This window comes from Chiroxiphia lanceolata, chromosome 10 (assembly GCF_009829145.1).
Source record: "Chiroxiphia lanceolata isolate bChiLan1 chromosome 10, bChiLan1.pri, whole genome shotgun sequence".
Lineage (NCBI taxonomy): Eukaryota > Metazoa > Chordata > Aves > Passeriformes > Pipridae > Chiroxiphia > Chiroxiphia lanceolata.
The window spans coordinates 24358649-24376162 of record NC_045646.1 but is presented as its reverse complement, the minus strand read 5'-3'; the positions used below and the strand labels follow the sequence as shown (position 1 = coordinate 24376162).

At 42.4% G+C, this 17514-nt stretch overlaps 1 protein-coding gene and 1 long non-coding RNA gene across 2 annotated transcripts in view; one reads left to right on the top strand and one right to left on the bottom strand.

Moving 5' to 3' along the window:
- Positions 1-17514, top strand: part of HS6ST1 (heparan sulfate 6-O-sulfotransferase 1) — a 186785-nt gene that overhangs the window by 70276 nt on the left and 98995 nt on the right. The gene's annotated exons all lie outside the window — the stretch shown is intronic.
- On the bottom strand, positions 736-1584 carry LOC116791607. The gene is made up of 3 exons (XR_004358789.1): positions 1487-1584; positions 871-1022; positions 736-756 (listed from the first exon to the last, which is right to left on the bottom strand). It is a non-coding gene; the product is annotated as an uncharacterized LOC116791607 (long non-coding RNA).

Genomic DNA, 17514 nt, shown 5'->3' with positions numbered 1-17514 from the left:
CCTTGTACTATTGTTTTCCTGGTTTGCTTTGGTGTTATATTAATTGTGCATATGCAAAGTGAATGTATTTACCTGGGTGAGTCCCTTACTGTAAGTTAATGCTTATTAACTATGGTAAGGATAGTCCAACAAAGTCTGCCAAGTCCTCTAATAAAAGTAGAGAGCACTTACAAACCTGTGAGATGGATGGTGAGGTTTAAAATGAGCCTGTTGCCCTGCTGTGTGCTGCAGCTATTGCCTGGCTTAATTCTGGAGCGAACTGCTCGAAGTCTACCCTTCCTCAAGGGTTTTGCTAATCAACGTAATCTGCTTTATGCAACAGGACTAGAAGTCTAATTGATGTGTCTGCATAAAAGAAGACTCTGATAGTGGAACAGAATTTCATACCCCAGTTGGCATCTCAGCAAAGAGGCATGAGGGTGACCAGGCGTGAAGTCAGAGTTACCTTTATACCCCCCGACGGCAGTTCTTGCCATGGGGGGATGCTCACAGTGCCCTGCTCACTGCTTCTGCAGGCAGCAAAGCTGTCCAGGCTGGCACTGTTTCAGCGTAAAAACTGTCTGGGGAGACACAGAGGATGCTGTAGTCCAGCAGAATCCCTTTGAAAACTTCTCAGAAAGTTAAATCCCACTTGTTGAAAGACTGGCATCTGCTGTGCTGGAGTCGTGTGTCAGTGCGTGAGCGGTCGCACGGCTCAGTGTGTGTGTGGCACTTCAGGGTTCACACAGAGCAGGATCAACGTGCTGAGGGCTGGGCCTGGGAACCCAGCAAAGAGGAGCAGAATTGGGGCAGAGCTTTTTGTAAAGGTGGCTCCCTAGGGGCAGTTCCCCCCCTGAGCTGCTGCTGTAAGGCTTTTGTCTCTTCTCCCACCTGCAAGAGTCCTTGCAACAGCTGCAGAATGTGGATTTCCATATCCTGCCATCAGACTCAGCTGTGTCCTGGAGAGATCCATCTCCATATTTTTCCTCAGGGGAAGCTGATTCTTTGATTGCACATGCTGTCCCACCCAGGGTAGGCTCTAGCTAGGGACATTAGTAATAAATAGGTGTCTCTAGAGGGGCCTTTCAAGCTGGGACCACTCTGTTTGGTCCCATTTTGGCAACAGAAAGGTGAAAGGCCAGGGAATTCATCCATATAAGGAATCTCTTAGGAAAGATAATATATTGTGTAATTAAATAACTGCCCCCACAAGGTTGTCAGGGGTAACAAGCTGTGCTCAAAATTAAACACAAGTGTGCTGCACTCACACTACAGCCTGCTTAAGGCAGGTGAAAGTCCTTGAGGTTGTGGAGAGGGAATGATACTGTAATTCTGGCCTCTTCTTTCTGAGTGTCAGTGGAAGTTGTAGGCTCACAACTGGGTATGTGTGCAAACCCCATCTTAAACCTTTGAACTTGTTTTAAGCTAATCCATTTGTGCTTAATTTACAAACAGCTGGTTGATTTAAAGGGATTTTCATACTGGAGTAAACAAGAAGAACATTTACACAAGGAGTAAACTGTCCTGCTGTAAATTCCCTTTGCAGTTGTTATAGCTATTTGTTTGTATTAGATCTTAACTTCCTCGGTGCAAAGCTAATCCTTCTTGATCCTATAGTGAAGTCATGATCCTGTGTTTGATGTCACCATCTGTTGCCATAGAAGCAACTGTGATGTTGCAAATTAAACTTTATGACTTCATGGCAAGATAAAAGCACATCTTCAGCTGCTTGCAAAAGTGGTTCGGAATATTTCCATGAAGTGAATGGAAAATATGCCAGTTTACATTTTGTCTAAATACAGTTCTTGGAAAGTTTGTGACCAGTGAGGGCTTGGAATTATATATTGTATGAAAGGGAGGAAAAAGAGTCCAAGGCTTGTATCAAATTTGAGCTTTAAAAAAAAATCACCTGGCAAGTAATTGATCCTTGGCAGGAGCCCTGCTGTTAAAAGGTTAGTATGGTTGCAAACAGGACTGAAATAGAAACAGTTTAAAACTCAAAGCACTGTACAGATACCACCTCTTCTGTCTGTAGAGAAAAGCTCTCATGGTCTCATCTGATTGTGTGCAACAGCCATTGATAATGGTAGTTGAAGTCATTGTCACATAAATATCTAGTCAGGGGTTACAAAAACTTGAATGAGAATGTGTTCTTTTTTTTTAAAATTGCTTAGGAAGTTAAGCCTTGATCACACTTTTAGGTGTATGACCCAATTTGAGAAAAATCTTCCTTTTCATAAATTAGAAGAGTTTTTTGTCTAAATGGCATAAGAGGGAAGAAAGGTGTGAGTGATTCAGTGGTGCAGGAGGACAAGGCTGCACCTGCATGAGGACCAGGCAAAGGCCCATGTGCTACTCATAGCCCTCACTCTGCCCTTCTGCCAGGAGGAAGAGGCTGCAGAGAATGTGAGCCTAAATGCAGAAGTTTTTGGTTTCTTTTTTATGTACAGAAGAGAGGGGGATAGTATAATTTTTCTCTCTCTCTCTGCTAGCAGGGAAAAGAGCTGCCAAGTCCTAAATTAGGAACTTATTTATTTATTTTAAATTGGACCTTTCTCTTTCCTGCTATCAGTCATTTTCTTAAAATTTCTGAGTTATTTCCCTCTTAAAAATGGATACTCATCTTCAGTATCTTTGAATGACAAAGACTAAATCACATTGCTGGTGCAATCCAGAGTAAGGTACTGATGTCAGAACTAACTTGACACGACACAGTATCATGAGAAAGGTGAAAGTTGCCCAGTGAAATTCAAGGAATTTTGTACCTACAGGCACCTGTTGTAGAAGCACAGCCTTGACTCTGTTCATCTGCCCTTAAACAGGAATGCTGTGCCTACCAAATACCACACGTGCTTATCTTCACCTGCTTGCCCTTGTCTGGATGTGAGGATGGTGGCTCAAAACAGATGGTTTCCAGACCCTCTGTTTTTAATTGATGAAATTAAAAAGAAGAGTCAGTTTGAAGTGGTTACAGTGAGGACTCAGGAGGTAACACGTGGGGTTTGTTTGCCTTTCTGTTAAAGGTTGAGCATCTTGGGGAAGAAGCAGGGTGTGTTGTCCATCCTGTTGGACTGCTGCAGCCTTGTTCCCACTGGTGTGTTTCTGGTTAAATTATTTAGATCACTGAGTTCGCTTCTCTGATAAGCACACAGCTCTGATAAGTGAGTTAAAGGATTACTTGAATCATATTTTTAAGGGAAGGCATGAATTCTGGATTCTTTTGCCATGTCTTTCCTCATCTCTGAATATCTCCAAGGAACATGAAAGTAAAAAGTAACATCCAGGGACCCCCAGCAGAATTAGATTCACTTTAAACATGACACATGCTCTATATCCCTGGGGCAGGCACTTAATTTTGTAGTGTTTCAGACTTTTATGACATGATGATTGATTTTGTAGAGGTGAAGTTGCTTTAGTCATTAGTTAAAAAGCCTGATAAAGCTGCACGAAGATATTAAGTTGTTACCGATCGCTGGTGTCTCTTTGTTCTCCCCCAACCTTTACCCCACATTTGAAAGGGAAGGAGCAAGACAGGCAGGAGGCTGCCTCACTTTCAGTCTGTCAGGGTTTTATTAGATCCTGGCTCCCATGTCAGGTGCTCTGCTGAAGCCCAGGTTTGCACCAGATGATTAATGGGGAGCAGCGAGCTCAGGCTGACAGGCTGTGCAGCCAGAGCCTGAGCCCCCAGCCCAGGACTCTGCCTGGTCCTCCCTACCTGCCCTGTCCTCCTGCCTGCCCTGTCCTCCCTGCCTGCCCTGTCCTCCCTGCCTGCCCTGTCCTCCCTGCCTGCCCTGTCCTCCCTGCCTGCCCTGTCCTCCTGCCTGCCCTGTCCTCCCTACCTGCCCTGTCCTCCTGCCTGCCCTGTCCTCCCTGCCTGCCCTTCAGCCTGGCTACTCCCACCTTTGCAGGAGTGTGGCAGCCTGCAGCTGGAAATTGGTAGTTTCAGGGTTTTAGGTTCCTTTTCTCCCTCTTTGTGTTCCACTCCCTCTGTTGGGATTTAATTGGTTCTTGGAAATCTCTTCAGCATATGAATGGCAGCTCGAATCCTCCTGGGAATTGAGGGCTGCCCGATGCACACACAATTGATTCTTGCCTTGATTGCATGGGGTTCTCCAAATTTTTTTAAATTATGTATTTTCTCTGAATCACAGAGGTATTTCTCTTGATTTCTAGTGCTTTGTCTTTTCCACCATCAGTGTCCTAGGGGTTGGATTTTTCATTCTGAATTCCCTTTTTATCGCTGCCATTTGCACTTGCAGACTAGGGGAAATCTTTTCAGTACAAGCTTCTTATTTGATTGTGGTTGGGAGTATTGTTCAGGTTATCATCGAAAGAACAGAAGTATGTTTTGTGGATAGGCTTTTCCAGCCAGAATAAGCTTGTATCCTTATGATATGGCCAATGAAAGGATAGTGCAAGGTACGAGTGGATAATAACTTAGGGAAGGTGATCATGAGGTCACAGGGTTAAGAACAGTAAAACTGTGCTTGATTTATCCTACATGCATTACAAAGGAAAGATTCCTGTTTTTTCAGCCTGCCAAGCAAAGCTGCTGAGAGCTTCAGACACCTCACTGTGGCAGTGCTGTTGTAATGGACTTAATTTGGACAGGGGAGATATATTTTTTTATTATTTTTCTCTAGGCTTCTGTTTTGATTTTACTTTTCCATAATGTAAGAGCATTCTTGTCATTCTGAAAGTTAGGTCCTTTCTGTATCCAAGTGCAACAGAACAGATCTATAATCGTGTTGAAAGGACCTGTCATACTTACATTTTTTCTTACAAGGGACTTTCCCTACACCAGCTCCACTGAAGGGTTCTTCAGTGGGACACAGATATTGTACTAAAACCCAATTTAAATCTGTTTTGAGTAAGTTGTCTTATGTTTGTTAGGTTTTTTTAATTATTTTAATGAATGATGTATCATGTCAGACCATGAGGGTCTGCCTAGGCCCTATATCCCACAGCAACTAGACTGAAAGCCTGCAAAATAGCCCCAGGACAGGGCAAGAATATCATTATTGTAGATGTGTTGCATCCTCAAAGACTTCCCGGAGTCAGAGGTGACACCTTTGGCTGTTACTTCCATTAATTTTTCTAATTTAATTTTCTTGGCACTTCCAGCGTTCTGTGAAAATGAGTTTCACAGTCTTAAGTAAATCACTGTGTGAAGAACTGCTTCCCCAGCCCTTGTGAACTGGTCACCTGCAAGTTCCATTTGCCACCCCTATTCCAGTCCCAGGTACAGTGGAGAGCTGATCTCCAGGAATCTGCTGTGTCACAACATTCCATAGCCCTTGTCCATGTGCCTGCTTATTTATCTCTGGTTTAGGCTGAAAGTGTTTTCTAGTTCAGGTGCATCCTTTTTCAGATGGTAAGAAATGTCTGTGTCTATACTTCCATTGGAGTTACAATTCCATGTTTGCTTTTCTGTTCTTACTTCCTGTGACTGTCTTTGCTTTTTGACAGTCAGGGAGCACAGAACTGGCATTTTTATTCAGCAGTCTTGTTAACTCTCAAGGCTGGGTTCTGAAATGACCAATTTATAGCCCATCACAGCATATGTAGAGTTAGGATTACTTTGTGTGTGTTATTTAACATTTTCTACCTGAGTTTCATCTACCCTTTTATTCCTCACATGTGTAGTAAGGCCTTTCTGCAACTCCTTGAAATACTCTCCTGTCTTGATGTTCTGGTACCTGTGAACTTGGTGTCACGAGTCATCTGTTTTCATATTGGCTGGGAATGTGTTGCTGGGAGAGAGCCCAGCACAGATCCGTGTGCAGTTTTCTATGTGCCTTTGTGCTCCTAAGAAAAGAGACCATTCTTACCCTGTATCTGTGTTTAAAGCAATTTTCCCACCTCTGCACCCACTGAAGCTTCTTTTTTGGGACAGATTTGGTTCTGAATCTACACTTTCCACTTAGGAAAACACAGAGGTGACCAATGACACAGGTGAGGGAGACTCTTGGAATTCACTGAATGGTTTGTGTTGGGAGGGACTTAAAGCTCATACTGTTCCAACCCCCTGCCGTGGGCAGGGACACCTTCCACTAGCCCAGGTTGCTCCAAGCCCCATCCAGGCCTTGGACATTCCAGGGATGGGGCAGCCACAGCTTCTCTGGGCACCCTGTGCCAGGACCCACCACCCTCACAGTGGAGAATTTATTCCGAATATCTAATCTAAACCTTCTTTTGGTTTCAGAATGAGTTGTAAGATTTGTTTTCCAGGCATGTAGGCAGAGCAAGGATTAACTTTGTTGCTCAAATGCTGTTCTAAAGAAGCTTTTCAAATAGGGAAGTCTTTAGTTTATCAAGCATGAAAGCAAGTTTGAAGAAGAGGTGAAAAATACCTGTTTCCTACTGATGCGTTACAGGTGTAAAGCTGCTGTTTGTGCATCACATAAATCCATTTGCCATATAAGTAGATTGGAGAATGCCAGATTCTTGTATCAAAATACTCTACTAAATTTAATTTAAACTCCCTAAGATGGATAATGTTCACTAAAGGTTCAGTAGAAAAGGAAATCCTTAGAGCTAAAAGTGTCAAGCTTTTTCAAGCTCCTCAAGGAGTTTCTGATCCTCTTCCTTTCACCCCAGTTCCCACTCTCATGCTGTCTGGTTGTGCAGAGCTGTTCAGAAATAAAGCTGATCACTAGCTTATTGATAAAAAATAATGCCAGTGTTCACTGTGGACTGACTGTTTTCCAAGCCATTTTACTCCTCATTTCAACAAACATGACATTGATTCACAGAGTAGTTTGGATAAACAGTTTTGTAGAAATAGCCTGTTCGAATTATTTTCTCTCAGGAATTGGAAGTGAGTGTCTTACAAGTGAGGTGGTGGTGGTGCTCTGTTCTGATTGCATGATTTAAATTTCTAAAGGGAGGAAATGAACAACTGAGAATAGTGACCATTAAGGTAATAATAGGGATTCTTGTTCTTGCACAAACACCCTTTCAGCTCTGGAGAAAGCAGCCATTTCCCTAACATTTGTGGAAACAAAAAAATGGTTCAGTTGAACGTTCATGAATAATAATAAGGCATGAATATTATCTGTAACAGCTGTTGGGTGAGAACTGGCATGTAAAGCAGTGTTTTGAAGGGTTCATTTCTTTGTTCAAAAGCATGAAGTTTTTGAAAAAATACAACCATTGAAGTCATAAATCCCTGGTGTCCAACAGCAAAGACAAAAACTCGGAGGGCATTGGAGGGTTTTGATGTTTCCTTCATTTGTGCACTGTCTGCAGCAACCCCTGGGAGCAGGCACGGCTGCACACGGGCACGGCTGATGCCAGTGGCACACAGACCTCTGAACGGATTCCTTTCAGTGAAGCCCTTAAATCAAGGAAGAAGCCTTATACAATATTTGCAGTTTCTGGCTGGTGGACTAATTCTCAGAGAACAACTGCCAGGTGTTTGCACAGCAGAGCAAAGGCCGTGTGAGTGTGAGAGAGAGCAGTAACTGGCTTGGTTGTAGTGCTGGTGAAACCATGGGGTCGAGAAATATCTGAGCACTTCTGGGTGGGGTGTAAGTAATACAAATCTGTGAATGATCAGTGGGACTTTCCTTATTGCATTTGGGTTTAGTTTCTCACTGTATCAAGCGAGCACCGTTTCAAAGGGGTCACAAGCATAAGAAAGGGTGAACAAATGAGACTTAAAAGTGCCAGTTTCGTTTAAGAGAACCTTCTGTATTGAAAGCTGTAGTGAGTAATCAGTTTGATTTCATGTCCAAGTCAATGACCATCTACTCCCTTTAAATACTGTTTCCTGGATGGCCCAAGTGAGAGCCCAGAGGATGCTCAACAGCCTCTTTGTCAGAGAAGGCAGGAGAACCAGCAGGCCCCCGGGTGTAGTGTTCTGCCTGGGATGGAGTGATTCCTGAAACTCAAACCAAACCTGCTTTTGTGGTGGCTGTCAAGTGCATGGCTCAGTATGGTGCTGTGAAGTTGAGAGGAGCTGAGAATTTGCAAATGGCTTATTTTCTGTTGGACCTCTTACCATCGCCACCTTATTTCTAGAGTAAGAGTGTAGTAATGTGTGTGTGGGTAACTTGTCTTGCTGGAAGAGTTACTCAAAGATTGGCCAAAAGCAAACAATTTGGGAGAGAAAGGGAGGCTGATTTCTCCCCTCCACCCTGCCACTCATGACGTGGTGCAGTTCAAGCTTGTTACCTCCCCATGTAATCTGCTCATTTTCCCTTGTCAGAGTCGCTCCCAACACTGTGTTTACAGCGAGGGGATTAAGCTGGCAGCTCTCCAGTGATGCTGGAAACTGCCTCCATGAGCCCTGTTTCAGCTGAGGTTGTCAGCACTGATTGATTTTCATGGTTGACAGCTTTTGAAATGCTTTCAGATTGTGATTTCTCACTGGGCCTGATGTGGGGGAGTTATTTTTATTATCATTATTAATAGTAGAAATAGTAGTATCTGGATATTTATGCACACAGAGATTAGGGGCACAAACTGGCATAAGTAGTTGGTGTCAAGCTCCATGTTGGCAAGGAATAATCTCATCAGGACTTGCACTGCAAAATGTAGCTAGTTCATGGTTTTTCCTGGGTAAATGAAAATTCACCATAAATTTTCATAGATTTTACTGTTTTGCCACTGTGGCTTAATAAAAAGCATGCTGGAATTTGGGTTCTCTGGGACAATCCACTGGGTTTTGTAAGTTTTAAAATTGTCTATCCTTAGTTCGATGGAACAAAATTCCATTGGTTTGAGAGATGAGTGTTTTAGTGGCGTTTTGGAAGAGCTGTTTTTGAGCTGCTTCTGCTGAACAAAGGATCTGTAGGTAAACGAACTGGGGGGGGACCTGTTGGGAAGGTACAGCACATGTGTTCTCCTTTTCATGAGCATCAGGGAATGACAGAGTGGTTTGGGTTGAAAGGGACCTTAAAGACCATTGTCATGGTTTGAGAGCCCCAAAATCCAATTCTCGAGTCCTAGTTCCCAAACCCCTGCCCTGGACAGAGCCACCTTCCACTCATCACCAGTCATATCTTCAGCCACAGGGATGCAGGTTTTTCATTTGCCTCGGTTTTGCTCAGTTTTCAGAGCAAGCAGGTGTTTGTAACTGTCATGTCACTTTAGGATGTCACTTCCTGTGACATGTGTCTGTCCAGCTCCTTTTTCAGTAACTTGCTGATGTGCTGCACTCACAGTAGTCCCACCTCAGGAGCAGAGCCAGATGAGCATTTCCTAGACTGCAGCAGAGAAACAACTATCTGCTGAATCCTCTAAACCTTCACCTTGACCCAGGTTTTTCCCATGCTAGGAAAAATAAAAGGCAAAGCTCACTGAGGGCAACCCAGGAACAGCATTAAGGTTTATTTTCAGCATATGGAACATCTGTCAGTTTTGAGCCAAAAAGACAACATGCCCTAATGCTTTGAAATTAGCTTTGTTCCTGTTAAGAATAACAACAAAAAAAAAGCACACACACAAAGAAAACCCAAGCAAAAGGATGTCTCTTAGTAGCGTTGCTCTGAGAAATGGTGTAATCCTTGTGGGAAATACATTACTCATGGAAATAGGAAATCACAGTGGCTAATGAGAGGGAGTTTCAGAGTTGGATCGGTCTGCTCATCTTTGTTTAAAGGGATGCCCCTTTAGCCAGAGAAAGAGGTCTTCTTAAGTTCAGGGCTGAACTGTGCTGCTGGTCATGCAATATTTTTTTTTCTACAGTATAAACATTAAGGAAAAATAATTCCACGTGAACACTGTAGTTTAGGACTACAGTCTTGAGGATTTACACATAATAGGTGCCCTGTATCACCCTCTGAGGCACACTCGTGGTAAATCTATGACCTTTCTTCACTTCAGGAGATGTTTCCCATAGAGCCTGTGGACCAAGAATTCCTTCTGTAAGTCATTGTGTAAATATGTCCCAAAGACCAGCGGCCCCTTTCTCCAAGCTTTTATTGGCCTCTGGGTACCCAACTCAGCAGCAAGATCCTACTTGTGGCTCTCAGAAGTGGTGCTGAAAAATCCTTGATAGGGCAAGGCAGGCAGAGACCTTGGCAGCTACTGAGTCCTTTTAAAATACAGAGAAGAGCTGTGGCCTGGAATTTCTTCCTTTTTTCGTGCTGTCATGAAGCATATTTGGCTTCATTTGGTAATGATTTGGCTACATTTATGCAGTAAGTATTTCTGTTGACATCACAGTGCATTTACAGGAGACTTCTTATGTGTAGAGAGTCACATTTTTGGCTGCAAGTAGTTTCTTAATTTATAGTCCTACTAATCTGAGAACAATAAATGTCGAGTGAAGTATTCCATCTTCCTGCAAGTGATGGTTGTGCATGGCAACCCAGTGGTAGAGCAAGGTACTGCTATTACCAGTGCTTGCCTGTCAGGGGCCAGTAATAGCTCATAGTCTCAAGACTATGTATTTCATTAAAAAAGAAAAGTAGTTGTCTCTAGTGTGACATATGGTTAGAATCTGGGCAGTTCTTCCAAATGTCTGTGATAACCTTTAGGAGTTTAAACGTACAGATTCTCGTCTCACGCTGACTCTGGAATGCTTTCCTCGTTTAAGGAGGAGAAGCAGAGGTGAGCATTAAAACCCTGCAGGACACACAGAGGAGGTGGACAGATTGCCAGAGTGAAAACACACAGTGTTTGCCCTCTTTGTGAGCCACAGAGGACTGCTTGCAGGTAGCTGGGTTATCCTTTTTCAAAGGATATATCAAGGGACTCTCATTACTTGTTTCTTATTGGATTTCACCAGCTCCCTATGGGGCAGGTCTGATGTGGGCCTTAGTCAAGATATCCTGGAATTCTTGCACTTGAGCAGTCAGTCCCAGCCCAGTCCAGTGAGGTGGACCAGGTTCTGCTCTTGCACATGGAGTAACTCCCCTGCATCAGATATAAAATTTGGTCAAAATATTGTTTTGACAAATTATGGTCACATCTATGACAGCTGTCACTTCTCTGATGTAGATTTTCCTTCTTTGTAGAGGTAGTACTGCTTAATTAGTCAGATCCCTCCTCTGTCCTTTTATACTGAGACAGTAAATTAATTATTATTCTTTGTGTCTTTTGTTAATGGAAAAAAATGCTTCCTTTAAAAAAATCTTTTTAGTACTACCTAATTTTTGGAATAACTCCACGCATGGAATTGATCCCTTTCACCCTCCCCAATGGAGAAGAGACAGGGTTTAGGTGTGATAAATTCTTCTTAATCTCAGTTGTTCCATGACATTTCACATACTTTTTCCTCAACTGTATGATTGTACATGGAAAGGCAAAACCTGCTCTGCTTTGTTGCTGTAGAATCCCAGAATCATTTAAGTGGGAAAGACCTCTAGGGTCATCAAGTCCAACCATTTCCCCCAGCACCACCAAGTCCACCACTAAACCATGTCCCCAAGTGCCACATCTACACACCTTTTAAATCCCTCCAGGGATGGTGACTCCATCACTGCCCTGGGCAGCTGTGCCAGTGCTTCATAACCCTTTTGGGGAAGAAATTTATACTGTATTGTTGATAGCATTTGTTTATATATGTTTCAGATCTTCACTAATTGAGCTCATCTTGTGGTTTGTAGGGGGTAAGATGCCATCAGACAGCAGTAAGCATCTGGAGGACATCCCCTGACTTGCCTAGGATAGCATTTTCAGTGTCATTGCTACCAGTTTTGGTTGTGCTCACTCTGTCTCTGCAAAATTGAGCACAGTGCTGCCCATCACATTGTCCAGATCTTATTTCTGGAAGGCTAATCCATCACAGCAGAAGCCAAGAGTCACAGATCCTTGTGGGCATTTCAGTGCTTGTCTGCTAGTAATGTGTTTTTGAGATGTCAGGGCTTGGTGTGTTTTGTTTAACCAGCTCTTTGCCTAAAACTCCCTGTTTAATTTTTCACTTGGGAGGCTTTATACATCAACTGATGGAAGGTAAATGTGTGCTGCTGTATTCCCTCTCACTTCCACATCTTCAAAGGCCAGGCAGAATGCTGTTGAACCCTGTGAGAGTTCTGTCATTTACCTGGGAGAACACAGGGGTGGAGCCCAGTATCCTTTCTGTGCTGTACAGAGATCATTTGAGAGTTTTTCTCTTCTGTTTATGCCTTTCATTGCTTATTTGGTGTCAGGATCTTCTCATTCTTAGTTCTATGTTATTTTAATGGCCCTTTAGCAGGGACTTCATGAACCTCTCATTGAAAATGTAGATAAATTACATCCTCTTGTGCTTATTTATCTGCCATACAGTTAATACTGTTTAAAGCAAAATACTGTGGTATTAAGCCCAAAGAATGAGTTGCAGCTGTATAAAAGAAGCAGATGATGATGTAAATATTTATATTTGCTCACTATCTAAAATCTGTCCCACAGGTTGTTTGTGAGACTATCACAGAGATACTCTGTACTCACCAGTTTTAAGTATTATAGGAACAGGGAGCAGGAAACCAAAGAGAGAATTTTATGTTTGGACTCCACTTAAACTCCATCATGATATAAAAATGTCAAGGTCAGTTGGACCAACATGAAGAATAGTGCTTGAAATGCAAGGTTTAAAATGAAAACCAAATGAAATTCAGCCTCTCTGCTTTGTTCTTATGTGGGTGGCTAACAAAGCACGTGTATGGATTTCTTTATGTAGGATAAAGTTGTGGGTTTGATTCCTCCAAAGAATAGTTTTGGCAGCAACTATGCCTACCAAGAACCATTTGTGTTCCCCTGCTTGCTCAGGGGATATACTGAACAGGGAATGTCGAGAAATAAAGCTCCTGTAGTGATCTCTGCTGTCAGAGCAATTCATGTTGCAGTGGCAATGCCAAATCTTGTGTGTAAATGTGTCTCTTCCATGTTTGTATCTTATCCAGACCACACCCAAGTGGGGTTCCAGTGCTCCCCTCGAGTCAGCATGTCCTGAGCTACCCCAGCTGACTGAAAGTCTGTGCAGCAGATTGTGTGTTTTAGCAGGCTTTGTTCCGGATCTGCTCTCTGCTTGCCTTCTGTAGGTCTTTATCTTGTAATATCTTGTATTATTTTAATTAGCTCTACCTTCTGCAAAGAAGGCTCTCTGATAAACAAGTCACACTTTAGTGGTTGCCACAGGGCCGGTTATGATGATGGAGTTCAAATGTTCCTTCAGGTAAAGAGAATCTACCTTGTGGTGGACTCACATTCAACTATTATATTTAACCATCAAAAGACTATTGCACCTGCATGGTGAGGCATGTTGTAGAAGAATTTCTTTGTGAAGGTTGCTGGATCTCCACAGGCTTTGGCTTCAGTTAGTCACTGTACATGAAGGATGTATTTTTGGTTTGGCTTGGCTTGAGGAAGCTGGAAGATGATGCTGCTCTGCTTTTGAGGGAAAGAACACGTAAAGGTGAATGTGGTGCATGCACTGCCAACACTTTAGTCCTAAATGAGCAGCACAACCACAAACAGTCAACAGCCAGAGTTCATGTAGAGTAACTCTTGCCAGAGAAATCCTGTTGTTTCTTTTCGTAATTTAAAAATTAGTGGCTGAGAGGAATGCAGTTTCAAGGCAAACATGAGATGCCCAAGGAGGAGAGTGATTTATAGAGCTAGAACAGGAAAGCAAGGAAGATGGGAGCTTGTGAGATTATAGCAGGAGGAAGGAAGGGAAAGAGCCTGACAATGAAATCCATTAATTTCTTACTAGTTCTCCCACAGGACGCACAAAGCTCAGCTGATACAGATAATGTTTACTGTACTGTGGGGAACAGATTTGTAATGGGGTAGATGCAGGCAGTATAAACTCATTTAGCCTGTTTAACGTGTAACCATCGTTTTGCACAGCTTTGGGGGTATTTTCACAAGAAATTTTGCTGGCTAACTTTTAAATTGTGAAAGCCCAGCTACTGACCAAAAAATGGGAGCTGTCTTCCTCTTCCTTGATCAGAACCTGTGTGATCTGTCCTGATGAAACAAGCACACACTGAACTTGATGGGGTGGCAATTTTCACACGTTACATTCTGCATTACACTGTCTATCCAATGTGCAGAGGGACATGAAAGACTCAGGATGGTTACCCAGAGTGGAAAGCACATTTTTAATCCAAGATGATGCTCCGGTCATGGCCAGAGCATATATCAGTCCTGAAGAAATCTTGGAAGGAATTGCTACAAAGCTCACAGAAGGAACAAAACCAGCAGCTGCCTGGCCTAGCTTTGAACTTGGCAAGTCCAAACCTTACATTCCCAACAAACTCCAGCCAGGTGCACTGCTAACCTGCCTCGAGGTGCTCTCTGTTACAACATGAGAATATGGCTGCAAGGGCTACACTGAGAAGTGTATCCGTATTTCTTTCATCCCATGGCTGCTCTTTGAGAGCTGCATTTGCATTGCTGGATAGGCAAGATGGATTTTCTTTGCTGTAGTATTTAGCTGAACGCCTAACCCTTAAGAAACTGCTGATGTTGTATTTTAAAGCCTGGAGGACACTTTCTAATATGCCTTTTTCTTTTATAAATACAGATCTTCAGTTTCTAAGTAGTAGATATGCTAAAATTCACTGATTCAGTGCCATGCTGTTTTGTTGGGTTTTTTTTCCTATTTGTTTTCCTCTAGTAATAGAAACTTTCCAAGATCATAAACTTTGTTACGTTAGCTTTTGTTACTTATTTTTCTCAGAATAATAATGTCACCTATAATAGGAAGTTAATAATCAAATGCGTGTTTGACTTCTATATCAAAATCATGACTATATCAAACACGAGATAATGAACTTTACATAAATTGACATACTTGTCTTAGGGCAAATGTCCATTTTATATGTGAGGGAGACAACAAAGAACAAGATCAGAAGTAGAGTATATTAAAGCAACACTTAGATTTAATTGGAAAAACAAAATCTCATCTTTCAGAACAATCTAAGAGCTTTTGGCTACTGTCTTGTTTTGAAAACCTAACCCAGAGGGGTTCTGTTTTGCCTTGGGTTTGTTTTGTTGTTTTGATTTTTTTCAAAATAATCACCCATTTCCTATATTCTAAGCAGTTAAATGTTACCTCTTTTCTGAGAATTAGATGACCTTGTGTTTGCCGGGAGGTTGGAGCATGAACTCTGTTGCTGCTCTTGGGTCAGGGCACAATTAACAGCCAAGCTGCAGACTTGGTTACTCAACTTCTAAGCTGATGTTGCAGTGAATTTTTTTTTTACGACTGAGAAACAGAGAGATGACTTGTTAGATTAGTCTGCATTCACTCAGATGCCTTTTTTTAGGCAACTGAAAGACAATATATTGAAATAGCAGCAGTGATGAAAGTCTAAGGGTATAAGAGTTTCACAGACAGATGATATCTTTTGTTGCCCTGACTGATACGCCTGGGAAAGCAGGACGAGCTTTTGATGGCAGTTACTTAATCGGCTGAAATATCAAAGCACATTCTCTTATCTGTGCATTGTGGAGATGGTGTTTTCTAAGACATTCGTGATGATTCAGTAGTTCTTTAAATACTCCTTTTAAAAAGTGTGTTTAAATCACCCAGTGAGAGTCTGCTACAGGAAGGTGAGTGTTAAGAACAGACTCACCAAGTCTGCTTGGGAGACAGGAAGGTTTCTTCAGTGTGTGTTTTTTGAGCACTGGCAGCAGAACTCGTTGAAATTCAGCAGCCCTTCGTATGCCAGGCTCTGCAGCGAGGTGCTCATTTCAAGTTGATGAATGGACTCAATGAGAGCAATTCTGGGATCATGTACAGGGGACAGAAATTGCTCGCTCCAGGAAGAGCTCTCCTGCCTGCCCTCGGATGTTTGGCCTTTCTGTTAACAGCAAACTGTAGGAGTCAGCTGCTAAATGCATTTCCCTGGTGTGGCAACAGGATGTATGGGGTATCCCATCTAGACAATTCACTTGGGCTGTATTTCTGTATTGTTATGAGGGCTTCCTACTGCTAGATGTATGGCAGAGAAGAAACAGTCTCTTGGGCAGGAATGCTTAGCATTTGATAAAATGATGGCACAATTAGCAGCAATTTGTAATGTGCCTCTTCTTCTTTTCAAATTTAGTTACTCCTAGAAACAGCACTGAATGTTTGAGATCTCTGAAGTGTATATCTATAAAACTGTGTGATATTTAAGCAGTACTATATTTCACTGCATACAATAACTTTTCTTTAATTTCTGTCTTTGAAGGGCATGTAAACACTGAATGCCAGAAAGTCTTGTTTAAGCTAAGAAACTGAGCTGACTGATCACTGAGATGAGAGTTACAATAGGAAGATTGTTATTAGCTTGGGGCAGGACAGTCTAACTTTGCCCAAATCCCAAAGCTCCTTGTCCTTCACGCAATAGTTTAAAGGAACAGCAGCCACTTGGAACCAGTCTGTCTCAAATCTCTTGTACACCTATTTGTTACTGTTTATGCACCTGTTTCCCTGGTGCATAAACTGTCTGTACAAACAGCAAAGTGGATAGGCTGTAAAAAACATAAGCTGTTCAATGCACAATACCCAGAATGAACAGGTAATGAGCCAGTCTCCATGGAATTTTCTTTAACCATCTTGAACTGGTGCTCCAGTGGGGCTTCACTGGATCTCTACTGGATCTCTGCATTTTTACTTTAAAAGAAATTTGGTAAACAGGGGGAAAAATACATGAGTTCCACCTTTGGTCTTTCATTTACAATAATCCAAGCGAGTTACTGTAACTTTTTTTAAAAATAAAAATACCATCATTTCCTCCAAATTAACATGTGCTGTTTCACCAAGTGGTTGCATTGTTGTGGTACCCCTTTACCCTTTCTCATCAATGTTATTTTATATCCCTATGCCTCCAAAAAACACAGGATACCTGTCCAGCCCTGCTTGCTTGTGTATGGTAGAGGTAGAATGGAGGGAGAAAGGCTGCTTGCCAGCCTGAGCCCATGAAACCAGGCTGGTGAGAGCTGCTGAGCTCAGTGGTAGCAGTGGTGGTAGAAGGTAAGATCCCTCTCATTCCTGTCAAACAAAAATGAAAATGCTCTAGTGAATGCTTTTTTTTCATCTCACACAAAAGTGACTTTGGCCTGGTGAAGTGGATTTTTGCCAAAGGGTCTTTCTCAAGACCTTTTTCTCATGCTTCTGGCAGCCGAGGCCTTGGAGGGGACTTTATTTAAAGCCTTTGGCTTTGAGGCTGGGCTGTAAGTCACAGGAGCTCTTGTAGCATCAGTGTGCATCAGACAGCTCTGACACAGGGACCCTTTGGGCATGTCAGAAAAAATATCAGTAAATCTCATCTGGACAGAGCTGCATTTTTTAAATCAAACCAGCATATGCAAAATGGCTTGCATCAAATAAAATTCCTTGAGTTAGCATTCCTGAGCCAGACTTACCATAAGCTGTGTGATTTCCTGGGCAGAATCCATCTTCTCCAGCCTGGTGTCACAGTAGTTCTTCTTCCTCCCCAGTTCTCTTAAATCTTGCACAAGGAGGCTTTTATTGTTTCCTTCAAAGTAGGCTCTTTCAGTTAAATTACCTCATTTGATTCCTGGTGTGCTGGTCAGGAAGCTTCCTGCAAATACCATTCCTTTCTTAGTCTTCCAACTTGGAAAAGGAGTTTCAGAAAGCTGGGAAGA